This window comes from Muntiacus reevesi, chromosome 4 (genome assembly GCF_963930625.1).
Source record: "Muntiacus reevesi chromosome 4, mMunRee1.1, whole genome shotgun sequence".
NCBI classification, from domain to species: domain Eukaryota; kingdom Metazoa; phylum Chordata; class Mammalia; order Artiodactyla; family Cervidae; genus Muntiacus; species Muntiacus reevesi.
Window position 1 is genome coordinate 4,743,664 of NC_089252.1, and position 12,395 is coordinate 4,756,058.

Here is a 12,395-nt window from a genome sequence, read left to right on the forward strand (position 1 = left end):
GGGATCTTCCCAACCCAGGGATCGACCCCAGGTCTCCCACACTGCAGGCGAACTCTACCAGCTGAGCGACCAGGGAAGCCCTGATATACTGGAACCCTGGCCGTGTGGTCTATGCGTGGAGAGCTGGGATCTGAGTCCCCGTCCACTGAGGAGGCTGCGCATGAGTGGACCCCCAGATGGTGTGGTGGAAGGTCTTCTGCAAAGGCTTAGCCTCAGCACACCAAGGAGGTTCTAAGACAAGTGCGTAGAGATGTCGTGGGGAACCCCAGCAAACAGTGTGCGCTGTCTGTGTTCTCAGACTCTTACAACCTGACCTTTTCCAAACATTTGTCGTGCCTTTCACAGATAAATTGGAAGTTGTGATTCCTTTTCAAAACACCCTTGAGAAGTGGCAATTACCATTTTAAAAGAGGTATTTGGGGTCTGGGCTCCTGTGTGGAGAATAAGACAAGTGTTAAGTACCAATGTGTATATTCAACAAGCTTATGTTGAAAGCTGTGTTTGTAATCATCAGAAGGTTCCTCTTCAATCTTAAAACAATATGCAATTCTCACCCAATATTTTAAAATTAATTTTTATTTGAATATAGTTGCTTTACACTGTTGTATTAGAGTCTGTTCTGTGGCAAAGTGAATCAACTAAACACCCACATCCTCTTTTTTTGGATTTCCTTCCCATTTAGGTCACCACAGAGCACTGAGTAGAGTTCTCTGGGCTCTGCATTAGGGTCTCATTAGTCATTATTTTATACACAGTAGGGTATATGTCAATATCAATATGAATACCAACTCCCAGTTCATCCCCCCTTCCACCCAGTATCTCTGATTCAGTTCAGTTCAGTTCAGTCACTTGCTCGGTTGTGTCCAACTCTTTGCAACCCCATGAACCGCAGCACACCAGGCCTCCCTGTCCATCACCAACTCCTGAGTCCACCCAAACCCATGTCCATCGAGTCGGTGATGCCATCCAACCATCTCATCCTCTGTCATCCCCTTTTCCTCCTGCCCTCAATCTTTCCCAGCATCAGGGTCTTTTCCAGTGAGTCAGCTCTTCGCATCTGGTGGCCAAAGTATTGGAGTTTCAGCTTCAATATGAGTCCTTCCAATGAACACCCAGGACTGATCCCCTTTAGGATGGACTGGTTGGATCTCCTTGCTGTCCAAGGGACTCTCAAGTCTTCTCCAGCATCACAGTTCAAAAGCATCAATTCTCCAGTGCTCAGCTTTCTTCACAGTCCAACTCACATCCATACATGACCACTGGAAAAACCATAGCCATGACTAGACGGACCTTTGTTGACAAAGTAAACGTCTCTGATTTTTAATATGGTGTCCAGGTTGGTCATAACTTTCCTTCCAAAGAGTAAGCATCTTTTAATTTCATGGCTGCAGTCACCATCTGCAGTGATTTTGGAGCCCAGAAGAATAAAGTCAGCCACTGTTTCCACTGATTTCCCATCTATTTGCCATGAAGTGATGGGGCTGGATGCCATGATCTTAGTTATTTGAATGTTGAGTTTTAAACCAGCTTTTTCACTTTCCTCTTTCACTTTCATCAAGAGGCTGGTTAATTTTTCTTCACTTTCTGCCATAAGGGTGGTGTCATCTGCATATCTGGGGTTACTGATATTTCTCCCAGCAATCTTGATTCCAACTTGTGCTTCCTCCAGCCCAGCATTTCTCATGATGTACTCTGCATATAAGTTAAATAAACAGGGTAACAATATACAGCCTTGATGTATTCCTTTTCTTATTTGGAACCAGTCTGTTGTCCCATGTCCAGTTCCAACTGTTGCTTCCTGACCTGCATACAGGTTTCTCAAGAGGCAGGTCAGGTGGTCTGGTATTCCCATCTCTTTCAGAGTTTTCCACAGTTTATTGTGACCCACACAATCAAAGTGTTTGGCATAGTCAATAAAGCAGAAATAGATGTTTTTCTGGAACTCTCTTGCTTTTTCGATGATCCAGCGGATGTTGGCAATTTGATCTCTGGTTCCTCTGCCTTTTCTAAAATCAGCTTGAACATCTGGGCGTTCATGGTTCACGTCTTGCTGAAGCCTGGCTTGGAGAATTTTAAGCATCACTTTACTAGCGTGTGAGATGAGTGCAATTGAGCAGTAGTTTGAGCATTCTTTGGCATTGCCTTTCTTTGGGATTGCCTTTCTTTGGGATTGGAATGAAAACTGACCTTTTCCAGTCCTGTGGCCACTGCTGAGTTTTCCAGATTTGTTGGCATATCTCTGATTTAGCACAGCTCATTTATTCACCTCTGATGTCTCTGAGGAGGCTGTGACTGGCTCCCTCTTCTGTCCCTTCTTTTTGCTCTGGCTCCTCCTGGACAGGGAGGAGCTGCACAGACACGTGATGGTGGAGAGCGCCCCGCAGACCCCCAGAGGAGCCCGGCACAGACTGGCTGGAGGGCCAGCTCTGCCCTGTGACTCCAGCTTGATTCCAGGATTCACAATCACCAGACCATCAACCTCCATTTCATTTTATCTGGCATCCTGAGACAGACCAGCCTAAGGCTTGGGTCTTTAACCACTGCAGCCATTCTCTGAACAGCAGAACCATCACTGACCAGTTCCAGCCTCCCATTCCCACTCCAGTTTCTGTGGCTGACAGGTGTTGTCATCTCCTTGCACTGGAGCTCTGTGTGGGGGTGTCTTGACCCACAGTGGGACAAAGACAATCTGTCCCATCTCCTCCATCCTTGGGGTGCAGCATCCATGGCCATGGCTGAACCCAGAAGGCTCCATCAACACTCTTTCCTGGAGGGGCTTGGCAGAGCCTTGTTTAAGAGGAATGATGCATGCACGCTAAGTCGCTTCAGTTGTGTCTGACTCTGTGCGATCCTATGGAGGATCCTATCCTCCATCCATGGGATTCTCCAGGCAAGAATACTGGAGTGTGTTGCCCTCCTCCTGGGGATCTTCCCAACCCAGGGATAGAACCAAGTTGCCTGCATTGCAGGTAGATTCTTTACCACTGAGTCACCAGGGAAGCATGAGGACAAGTACAAATTAGAAATAAGAGACTTAATGCTCTCTGTTAAGAATAAGAGAAGAGATTTCTCTGGCTTCTTTTCTTTTTAGATCAGTCACCATAGAAAATGTGCAACTGTAAGCACTTTCTCCTCTCTCCCAAATGTATACAAATCCTTTTGTAGATGAGATAGTTCTCAGCCAGTTTTAGGACCCAGGACTCTCTTTCTCGAGGACTGGGAGCCATCTCTTGAAAATGCAGTTATCAAGGAAGATAGCATACTCTGTCTCCCAGTCTCTGCAGAACGGTAGTGGGGGCCTTGCTCCAAGTTGCTAAACCATCTCCTGTCCTAAGGATATGAGAGGTTTGCTTTTCCCCTGAATAAAACCACTTCGCTAACACAGATGGTCACCCTAATTACCAGGCAAACCTGGGATGAACTGTGTGGGACGATGTACTGTCAAGTCCTCTACTTGAGGACTAGTCACCGTTTACCTTGAGAACATGTTTGTAAAGGGCTGTAGATGCTTGGCTACATGAAAGGTGAGATTTCTTTCTGTCTTTACAACCTCTTAACTGATTGCCTGTGATGCACGTCTCATTCTGGTTTAAGGTTTATTCAATGATAAGAGTGTTTTCATTCATTTCTCCCTTTGTGGAGTGGCTTTCTGGGTTGCAGGGACATTTGGTTCTTACTTATGTTTTCCCATCAAGAGTTGGAGGTATAGCTGGAAGAGTCCAGTCCTGTTGGCAGAGAGGGACCACCCTCCCCTGGGGTCTTAGAAGATCCTCGGCCTCTCTGTCTCTGAGCCCCGCCCTTCCCAGCCGCATCCTGCCCACCACACGGTGCTCTGATCCTCCTCGTCCAATCACCCCGAGGCCACCACCCTCCAACCAGACCCTTGAGGTTTCTTGCTGGGGCCCTCTTTGAGAAGGGTGGTCTGTGTCTGTACCCTGAGTAACTGTACCCTCCCGCCACTGTTTCTTCAGCCAGCTTCTCCCATGTCCCAGGGCACATAAATCATCAACTGATGGGCAGAATGTGCCCTTCCAAATCCGTGTGTTTAAGTCCTAACCCCCAGACCCTCAGAAGGCACTAGTATTTGGAGAGAGGGTCTTTAAAGAGGCAATTAAGGTGAACCTTTTGGTGTGGATGGTAAAGAACCCGCCTGCAATGCAGGAGACCCAGGTTTGATTGCTGGGTTGGGAAGATTCCCTGGAGAAGATTCCCACTCCAGTATTGCCTGGAGAATCCTATGGACAGAGATGCCTGGTGGGCTACTGTGCACGGGGGCGCAAAGAGTCAGACACGATTCAGCGACTCACACTTTCACTTTCAAGGTGAAACACGGTCAATAGGGAAGTCCCTTTAGGGCAGAAGTTCCCAACACTTTTAGCCCCAGGAACTGGTTTCTTGGAGGATGATTTTTCAACGAATGGGGTGGGATATGCTTTGGAGCTGATTCAAGCATATTGCATTTGTTGTGCACTTTATTTCTATTGTTATTACATCAGCTCCACTCCAGTCATCATGCATTAGATCCCGGAGGTTGGGGGCCCCTGCTCTAACGGAGGGAAGAAGCTTCCTCCCACCCTTCTAGTTTCTGCTCGGTCTACAAATTAAACTGACAGAAGATTGATAAACAGGCAATATAATTATATATTTGTGAGCCCACGAGAGGTTCACAAAAATATTGTGACTTGAGGAGGTGGGTGACCAGATGACTGAGACATATGCTGCCCTGAGCTCTGGAGAGGAAGAGGAGCTGGGAGCTTCTGGAGGGAGGCAACTGATGGGGAGGGGAGGGAAGGGAATTAGGATAAGGTTAGGACTTCCCTGGTGGTGCAGACAGTAAAGTGTCTGCCTACAATGCAGGAGACCTGGGTTCGATCCCTGGGTCAGGAAGATCCCCTGGAGAAGGAAATGGCAACCACTCCAATACTCTCGCCTGGAAAACCCCATGGACGGAGGAGCCTGCTGGGCTGCAGTCCATGTGGTTGCAAAGACTGAGCGACTTCACTTTCTTTCTTTCTTGCTTGTTATGGAGAGAAAAGTCTCTCCAGTGAGAAAATTGTCTCTGCAAGTAGCTTTCAACCTGTTACAGATAACTAATGGAAATCTTTAAAAAAGGGGAAATTTGTACTTTATCTTAGGCAGGTAAGGGGGATTTAAAGAGCTTTTTCTGTGTCTATTGGTTCTCCATTGCCTTAGTTCAGAATAATCTATACAGCAAGTGACATATTTTGGGGTGGCGTGTTCTGAGCCCCTCAGCCCTAATCCGTTGTGACTGGTGTCCTTATAAGAGGAGACTGGGACACAGACAGACACAAAGGGAAAACCATGTGAGGAGTCAAGGAGAAGGTGCCTGTCTGCAAGCCAAGGAGAAACCTTAGGAAAAAGCAACCCCACCAACGCCTTGATCCTGGATCTGTTCTCCATATTTGTGATAAAATGAATGTCTGTTGTATAAGTCACCCAGACCGTGTTGCTTTGTTTTAGCAGCCCTGGAAGACTCATACTATGACCCAAGAGCATTTCTGGGTGATGGTCTCTTGTATTTTATTATTTTACTTGAGGATGGGTACACTTGATATATGAAGCCTCAGAACTTCCAGTTTTTTCATAACACAAAAAATACCAATGTGGTCATTTACTACATGTGTTTGTCTAAAAAAATCTTCTGATCCCCACTTTTTTTTTGTTGTTGTTGTTTAACATAGGCACATCTGGAAATGTTTCAGCAAACACACAGAACTCCTCCTCTGTCCTGTCCTGAAAGTGGCCCAAGATGCATCACAGAACCGTGAGTATCCACGACTAAGGAGACCCATTAGACACCTAGAGCCCGTTTGCTTTCTGTCTGTATCTTTTTGAAATGAGGACTATTTTCTGTTGGAACTGATTCTGAGTTTATTTGACCGTGTTACGGATGCCATGATTCCTCGGTCAGAAACTGGGCTGGGGAAGGTATCTTTTGGTCCATTTCTGTCGTGTGGATTTGGGGGCTGACTCCAGACACCTGTTTAGAATAGCACCTGGGCGGGGGGCGGCAGGGAGGCCCCTGTTGGCGGGGACCTTGCCTCGAGTGGGCAGGAGAGAGATGTTACTGCACCAGGTAGAATATTCTACAGGGAGAAGTGTGGCTTGGGAATCATGACTGAGCTCGCTTCAGGCAGGAATAAAGCATTTGATTAAACTGCCATTTATGGGAACCATTAGACTCCTGCTGTGCAAGCTTGATTGCTTGGTGCTTAAAGCTTGCATCTCATTTGTGATCCATGGTGTCAGGAGTTGTGAGTGGAAGGCAGCCTGTTGCTTCTTGCATGTTGCCTGAGTTTATCCAACTCCCCCTATTCTGCGATGCTCGGAGACAATGGCGGACACAACTGGTCGTGGAATCGCAGCGAGGATAATAACATCGTTAGACTGGAAACCAGGGCAATTATCCAGTCACCTTCATCTTTAGAGCTGGCATGCACCGTGGGAGTCATGGAGTACACAACACTCAGAAGGCATCTTATTAATTAGTGTTTCCCTGCTTGCTTGGGACATTGATATGTGCATTCTAAATGCATGTGAACACGGACAGTAAAGAACTGCCTTGATGCTCTAGTTACCATGCCAACTATCACGTATTCATTTTCTGATGACACTCTTGATGGATTCTTTAGGGAACTCTGGTTACCACACAAGCTGAAGGCAGTCTTCTTTTTCCCCTTGCTATCTTGACAACAACATCTCTCTTCTATCCAAGGGAAATACAAATGCATCTTCATGGTGGGTATTATTTTAACCTGAGCATGCAAGTTTTGTTATGAAATATTTATCAGAATGAAACAAATGATGTCATTAATTAGTACACTGATCAAGATTTTTTCACTGGTTGGGGTTTTGCCTCAAGCTGGCAGTCAGAGCCATGATTGCCTACATAATCCACTAGATGGAGCAAGTGAGAAAGTATTTGCATTCAATGATTGAAGAAATAAATAATGGGACTCTTGATCAGTCTGTGGATAAAGTAATGACTGTTTGCCTTTTCTGACAACTTTGGTAGAGATCTTAGGAATGAAAGATCGGCATGACAGCTTCCTATCTGCCCAGCAGAAAATCAATTACATTCCCAGTTAAGCATATCAATAGACAGATTTTTGACTCAAATTTAGGTATGAGTTGTTTTATTATTGAATCGAATTAAATTGAATTTATTAATTTTTATTTATTTATTTTATTTTGTATTTAGGGTAGTTCCTACTTTTCTGAAGGCAAAAAAAGAAAAGTTTAAAAAGCCCCTTTCTTGTCTTCCTTTATATGTACCAAATGCAACCTTCCCCATGAGGTCTCTATCCTGTCTGGTTTAAACTTCAGGCTGTAAAAGCTTTCCGTGTAGGATATTATCTCCCTGGTAATGGAAGCACTGAGCAGCTGTGCATATTTGCGATGCTCAGTACGTAGTCCACTTATCGCATTGTTCTCCTGTTAAGCAAGCATCTTGATTGGGGTGGCATGACTGGGTCACCCACCCATGGCGGCAACTGCAGAGAGACAACTGCAGAGTCTCTGCAGGAGCTAGTGGGGCGCATGCCCTGAAGCTGAACCCCAGGACCGTTCTCCACGTGCTGTGCTCTCATGCCCCACTGCTCCCAGCAAAGCTTACACTGTGTCTGAGACTACTTCTGCTCGCAGCTTGTCTGATCTCAGCTGCGATTCAGGAATTTAGCCAAGTGCTATTGGCGAGCATTTTGACCATGAGCTTTCTCGATGCTTCGATTTTACATTTTACCGATGCACACTCTTTGCATTGGGGGCAGAATATGTGTCCCCTAGATGGTGAGCTCAGCTATTATTATGGGTAAACAGGAAGAGTTATGATCTCTTTGGAGAGCAATTTGGCAGATACAGCAGCATTTAAAATACATATATCCTTTGATTGAGCCAGTCCAGAGCTAGGAATTTAACTTGCATGCTTGCACACAAACTCAAAGGTATATGTATGAAGTTTCTTTCTTCTTCTTCTTCTTTTTTTTTTTTTTTACTGCAACCTTGTTTGCAAGAACAAAAGACTCAACCTAAATGTTCACCTGATTAGAGTTCCTGACTAAGGAACTGATTAAATGAATGAGGGTGTATCCATATCAGGGAATGCAGGGAAATTCGTTATATTGACTCATGCTGTTGTTTAGTCGCTGAGTTGTGTCCGACTCTTCGCGATCTCATGGACTGTAGCTCGATGGGCTTCTCTGTGCATGGGATTTCCCAGGCAAAAATACTGGAGTGTGTAGCCATTTACTCCTCCAGGGGATCTTCCCCACCCAGGGATGGAACCTCCCTCTCCTGCACTGAAGGCAGGTACCTTACCACTGAGCCACCAGGGAAGCCCAGCCTTGAGTCATATTTTCTAGTGTATCATTCTTATGTTGACTATTCCCAGTGTCCAAGAACTATTAAGTGAAACACAATGCAAACAGATTTGCATGATGTGGCATCATTTATATAAAAAGTAAGGATCCATTAATTATATAGGTACATGTAAGTGTGTATGCTTGGAGAGCATAGAAGAATCTGGAAAAACACCAGAAAACGGTAACTGTGATTTTCAGAAAATGGAGCCGAGGGGAAGAGGCCTCTTCATTTGTATTCTTCTGTATCGCTTGTCTTCTTTTCCATCAGGCCGCGCCCCGTTTCTTCTCCAAGTGTGTCTGCCCGCTCCACCCCGGCTCTGCAGAGACTCAGGAGGCGAACAGTGACTGCTGCATGGGGGCCGGGGGTCCAGGCCGGGCAGGCCGGTTCCAGCTCTCGGAGGCTCCTCCTTGGCACAGCCTGGAAGAGCGACATGATGGATGCTCTGACCGCTGCCTCCCCACGAGGACGCATCGCTGACTCTGCTGCTTATTGACTCCGGGCTGGCTGCAATCTGGTGCCAGGGACACGGGGACTTGCTGACCCCTCCAAGGTGACGGCGATGGTCTTGGAACGGGTGCGATGCTCTCGGCTAACTTGCCAGCTGCTCCCGAGTTTCTGCTCCTCCTCTACCTTTCAGGCAGAGTCAGACTCTGGAAAGTTGTGGTTTTGCAAAGCCGGAGTTCTCCAGGCCAGGGGCACACAGGCCTGGGCAACGCAGCTGCCCCAGTGAGATGGCTGACTCCATAACGACCGCGTTAAGGAAGGAGGGGACGGGGTGGAGACCAGGCCTTCTCACTCTGCAGCGACGGCTGCTGTCGGTTTTCAAAATTCTTTTGCTATCCCCCCCCAAATCTACAGCACAGATATGCCTCGTGAGCAGTTTGTACCGAGCAGGTTGGAGCCCCGCCAGTGACCCGCTGAGTGACCGGCTGAGCAAGTGCAGCGTTGGCGGAGGGCTTGCTCTGGGTTGCTGGGGGAAAGGCAGCCTGTCCTTCCACTCCCCAGTCCTGTGGAGGAGTGGAGACCCCGCCTCTCCATAGCTGAGGAGGCTGTTTCAGACGTTTGTTCAGCAGTCTCCTCAAGCAGAAGTTGACCAAATAAAGCCGTCGGCCCTGGCTGCCTTCTGCTGTGGGTTCTGGCCACCTGGTCTCCACTTAAGCCCTTCTCAGTTCCTATGCTTGGGGGTGCGGGCGGGGAGGGACTTTCCCTGGCTCAACTTCTCCCAGAGGTGACGTTGGTTTGTCACCCCCATCACCACCTGTGATTATCCAGTGGAGGTGCCTGGATCTCCCTGCAAACCTCTGCAGGAACCAAGAGACCAGTTAAGAGACCAGACTTAACCCTCAAGCTTTCTGCCTCTTAGGAGGCCAGAGAGATGAAAGAGCTGACATCCTTGGCACGTTCTTCGCAGCAAACGTGTCCTGACTCAGCAGACAGCATTGTCCTCCACTTCTCTCCACAGGTCGTCTCCTTCTTCTGAAATGTCATGGGGTGGGGAGGGGGTCCGCTCCTCCTGTGACATCCGCCTCCTTTCTCCTTCTCAGCTCATGTGCGCTCTCCTTGAGGCTCAGGTTCTTCTTCTCTTTCCCTACATCTCTCCAGTAAGGCCTGTGGCCACGTTGTCTAATGTTTTGCATTTAGGTTGTGTTTTGTGGAGCTTAGAGGTTGAGGTCCAGGAACAAAAAGAAAGCTCTCCCCTGCCCCCTAGATCGGGAGGCGATCACCCCGCCCACCCTGCCCATCGGTACTCCCCCTACCCCCCAGGGGAGACACTTGGGTCTGGGAGTCCCAGTAGCATCTCTTCACTCGCTGCTCAGGGGGAAGCTCTGACTCCACCCCCAGACAAGTGATATTTCTCTTCTTGTGGTTTTTGGTAGGTGTTATTTTTGGAACTGGCCAAAATACTTCAGCTTTGTACCAGCTCTTTCAGTAAACCTGATCCTTTCTTGGAAGTGTCTTTCACTGAGATAAGTGACTCTAAATTGGGTGTTGTTCAGTTGTGTCCGACTCTTTGCGGCCCCATGGACTGCAGCACGCCAGGCTTCCCTGTCCTTTGCCAACTCCCAAAGCTTGCTCAAACTCACATCCATCGAGTCAGTGATGCCATCCAGCTGTGTCATCCTCTGTTGTCCCCTTCTCCTCCCATCTTCAATCTTTCCCAGAATCAGGGTCTTTTCCAGTGAGTCGGTTCTTCGCATCAGGTGGCCAAAGTATTGGAGCTTCCGCTTTAGCATCAGTCCTTCCAATGAATGTTCAGGATTGCTTTCCTTTAGGATTGACTGGTTTGGTCTTGGGTATGGTAAAAAAAAATATGGAATGCCCTGTTAGGTTTGAATTTCAGATAAACAACAAATAACTCTTCCCCTCACTGAGATTTAAGTTTATCTGACAATCATATCTCTAAGGCCAAGATTCAAATGGGTTCTTTTAATGAGACACTTTCCCTAAAGAAATCTTGACAGTGAGAATCCTTTTCTTCTCTTCCTCATCTTCTATCAGTTTAACAAACCATCACAATTTTTCTCAAAATCTTTTCTATGAAAACTCATTTCTCCTCTTCATTTTGAATTATGGAGTCAGAAAAGATCTACTCTGTTGAAAAGTCTTAGGATTTGCATACCTTCTTACCCAGTGAACATTGTTGAGTTCAGTAAATGTATCGTGGGTATGTACAGTAAGTTCCCAGGGCAAATGAGAAGGGCTGATGTTTCTGTATTTTTCAAACCACTCCCAAGGAAGTTCAAAGCAGTATTGTCTGGTTTCCCCTGTTTTGTATAATCACAACCATAGCTTCGCCTCTGCAGCCTACTTGCAGTAAATGTCTTTAGTGATTAATTAAACTGATTCAGTTCTACTTCAACTTTAAGTAACCACAGCTGTTGTTTATTGCTTCACATCCTAATAGCAATAGAAGCATTTATTTAAATACCCCTTTATGCCTGAACACCCTGAAGAGCAGAAGAGCAAGGTATTTGGAGATGACAGAGGGGAAATGGAACTTCTTTCTGTAACAGGGACAGAGCATCTGTATTTACCAAAGAACCCGAAGTCACTTACCGGGGAAATCAGTCTTTTTTGTACCCCAAGTTGGCTACTCTTTTGTAGCGGAAATGGGAGGAAATGGGAAAGCGAAGGAAGATAGGATCTAAACTGCATGGCCGCTTGTAAACTGCAAGCTGCACTTTGTGCAGATGCACTGTGGCCCCACAACTTTTGCGATAAAGACAGCTGTTGTCTTTATGTGACTGCCTGATGTTATGCTGGTCATAATCTTCATAATCTTCATGGTCACTTCTTCATCTAATTGGGTGGTTTTGTCCTTCACCTTTTGACGTTGAGTTTCTCTATGTTCTTTATTTTTTTAAAACATTTATTTTTAACTGGTCTCTACTGTTCTTTCATGGGCAGCATTTTGTGTGTAATAAGCCCTGACTACTTCCTGGTTTGATTTTTGCATATTCTCAGAGTGTAAGATTACCAATTAATAGATTTATGTGAAGGCCAGAAGAAATCAGCTTGCTCACCTTCAAGAATTCTCATCAGTCTTCAACAAACAGTGTTGGGAGAACTGGATGTCCACATCCAAAAAACTGAAATTGAACCCTCATCTAATACCATAAACACAAATCAACTCAGAAATGGATGAAAGATTTCAATATAAGACCTGAATCTGTACAATTCCTAATGAAAACACAGGGAAAAACTTCATGGCAGTGGTCTAGGTAGTGACTTCTTGGATCACAGCTGAACTCAGGGGCACACCCGGCAGTGTGAGGCAGTCACACCTGTTGGATCACAATTGACAACTGAAGTGTGAGCTGGCACAGAAACCTTCTCCTGTTCCGACAGTTCTGAGACACCACTCATCCGAGTGTCCCAGCAGGACTGGACTCATGTCCACAATGGTGAACAGTCTTAACACATACCTGCCTGTTAGCTTTCCTTCTTTCTGGTTCCCCACTTCTGTTCTTGAGATCACATGTCTCAAAACAGTTCTTGGGCTGGAGTTGATC